Genomic DNA, 3,156 nt, shown 5'->3' with positions numbered 1-3,156 from the left:
GGGAGGGGGTGCGGTGGCTCGGGGAAGGGGTCGGGCGAGGGGAGGCGTGCGGCGGCCGGATTCGGTCATGGCGGCGGCGAGCTCCCGTGCGGGAAGAGGAAGGCGCGAGGCGGGCCGTCGGCTGGGCCTTTGGCCCAGTCGGCGCGCGGGCGTTTTTTTTTAAGATAAGTTCCGCGGAAAATAATTCGTAGAAAAATAAATAAAAATCAGAAAAATATGAAATAAATTTTCCCCGTCTAGTTAGAAAATCTAGAATAGGGTGAACATTTTTAAAATCCAAAATAAATATTTTGAAAACATGCAATATTTTTAATGCAATAAAAATTGCAAATAAATTCCAAATAATGGTTTTAACATTTTTCCTCCAGTATTTCAATTGTTTTGGAGAAGTCATATTTTCTCCTCTCGTTTATTTAAAATGAAATATTTTTCCGGAGCGAAAATAATTAAAACCACAAATCCTCGTTTGAAAATCAAATTTGAAAATTCGAGAAAATCCCCAACTCTCTCCGAGGGTCCTTGAGTTGCTTAGGATTTATCGAGGATTTTGTCAAAATGCAACAAAACATGATATGCAATGATGATCTATGTATAACATTCCAAATTGAAAATTTGGGATGTTACATCTAATAACACCCTTAAGAGTCTTATTCTAATAACACCGGATCTTATTCTCATAACACCCATCTAACCCACTGAACCGACCCGACCCGCACCACAGAGCCATCTTCGAACCAATCTGAACCGCAAGCACCAGAAAACCAACCTGCCACACCCCACCCACTCCACCCCTCTCCTCCCACTTCCTCCCCGATCCCCTCTCCGCCTTCTTCCTCCCCCGATCCCCTCTCCGCTTTCTTCCTCCCCGATCCCCTCCACCTTCTTCCTCTCGGCTCTCCTTCCACGGCCAAATCTACCACAGCCCCGCCCTAGAGGCTCGCGTGCCATAGCCAGAGCGCTGGGCCGGCCGCCACCAGCCCTCCCAGCGCCTACCAACCACCAGATCCAAGCATTGCCGCCGCGCTCCAACGCCCCACCTTTCTTCCGCACAACCACCCACCTCCCGGCGCCCCAACACCCCCACTGCTCCGACGCGCCACCACCCCACGCCGCCTAGCCCCGGCCACCACCACGAGCCACACTCGTCGGCCGCCCGCCCCAACCAGCACGCCACTGCGCACCCAAATTGACGGCTACCCTGCGTCAACCAGTGAGCCGCCGCGCACCACCGTCGGCTGCCGCCCACCCCATCCATCACGCCGCCTCGGCCGCATCCATCGGGCGCCGAATCCCGCACCAGCAAGCGAATGAGCCGCCTCCCCCGCATCAGTCCATCCGGATCCGGTTGGGCTGCCCCCGCGCCCACCTTCCCTTCGCCTCCCTCTCGAGGACCCCTCCCCCTTCTTCTACTCCGTCGGCGAAGAAAAGCTACGGCCACCTCCCCCAAGCGGCCACTGAGGTGCTCCTCCACCCGGCTCCTCCCTGCGACCTCTTGCTGCGTCGCGGCGGCCGGATCCACCCTACCGGATCCAGTCAGCGACCTTCCTTCTCCACTTCATCGACCTGCAGGAGGTTGAGATGTTGCCCGTCGGCGAGCAGGGTGTCGCCCCACTCCGGGCCTGCTGAGGTTGAGCGGATCCAAGCTGCTCCTCCCCTTCATCGTCTCTAGTAAGGGGGTGTTGATGCAGTTTGTTTCCCAAGCGGTGATGTAGTGCAACACGACGCTTGATTTTGTAGGTCTCTTTTTTGATTTGGGCAGATGTTCAAGTGCAGTCCTCTTTTGATTTGGGCAGATGTTCAGGTACAGATTGCGCGTGTGTGTGGTATGTCGGGCATGAGGGCGACGACGTGCAACGATGATTTGCAGTCCACCAGCACACCATGCAGTTCACACGGTGCATGCTTGCAAATTGGAGTTAGGTGCACGCGGGCATTCAGTTAAATTGGTGCGCGATTGCAGTTCGGTGGCGCAGGCAGATTTTTTTCCTTTTATTAGTTCCTTCAGCTAGTAGAGCGTCGGCCTTTAGTTTAGAATTTTTTTCAGGTTTTGCTGATGCAGTGCGGTGTGCAAATTCAACTATGTGCATGCTACCGTCAACGAGCCTCCAGAAGCAGTTCTTTGCTCAACTTGTTACGGTTCCCTGGTGGCGGGAGAGAAGTGCACTGCTCTAGGGTGCTCTCGTTCACGGGGAGAAGTGGTCATCCGCTGTGGTGTAGCTAAAAAACGTGTGCCAGGCGGTTCGATGCTCTGGTCAAACATGAACAAGTTCAATACGTAGTGCAAAAGAGTGCACTTCAGAAAGAAGTTTTTTTCGTTTTCATAAGAATTTAATGTGTGCAGGTACACCACAGTGCACAGCCCATTTGGGTTCAGTTCACTAGTTGAAAAAAATTGAATAATTAAAATTAGTTCACCGTCCTTCATTTTTAGTGTTGCAGTGCACTGTAAAAAAGCGTGGTGTTTTGATCTGTACAAAACGTTCCATTTTAAAATAAAAAATAAATTAGTCAGTTCACTCCGTCTGCCACGGTGATTTACGAAAACAAATTTGAAAAAAGAGCAGTGCAGTACACTTGTCCTAGGGCTGCAGTGTAGACATGCTACACGCACACGTGCAGTATGCTAGTGCCGCCTCTGCAATGACACTCCGATCTTAAAAAAAATCCGCTCTGAAGGACTCTGCAATCTACTCTCTTAGTCTGTACGGTCCACTCGCCTGGCCTATGCGCGTACAAATGTGTGAAAAAAGACAACAAAAACTCATGTGGTTCACTTTTGATAGTGTCGCGGCTCACTTTCGATACTATCGTGGTTCACTTACGCCCAACGTGAAGTGTAGTCAACTTCCTCGCGTGAGAAAAATTATGCCTAACAAAGAGAAACTATGCAGTTCTCTTCACTGTTTGATGCAGTGTAGTTTTCAGTCTGGAGCAGTGCGTTCTTCTGTCTGATGCAGTACACACGCTGATTTTGGTGTCGAGAAAAACAAAGTGTCCTCATTTTGTTAAAATTAAAATTGCTCTGAAACCGTAAGGAATCAGATAGAGTGTTCTACATGAAAAAGTTGCGGCTCATCGATATCTTTCCAATGGCGTATAATTTGAATCATTCCGACCAGCGGTTTGTAAAAATTTCACGAAAATGGCCACTGCCTC

This window comes from Triticum aestivum, chromosome 5D (genome assembly GCF_018294505.1).
Source record: "Triticum aestivum cultivar Chinese Spring chromosome 5D, IWGSC CS RefSeq v2.1, whole genome shotgun sequence".
Classification (NCBI taxonomy): domain Eukaryota; kingdom Viridiplantae; phylum Streptophyta; class Magnoliopsida; order Poales; family Poaceae; genus Triticum; species Triticum aestivum.
Note: the sequence above shows the minus strand (reverse complement) of the source record.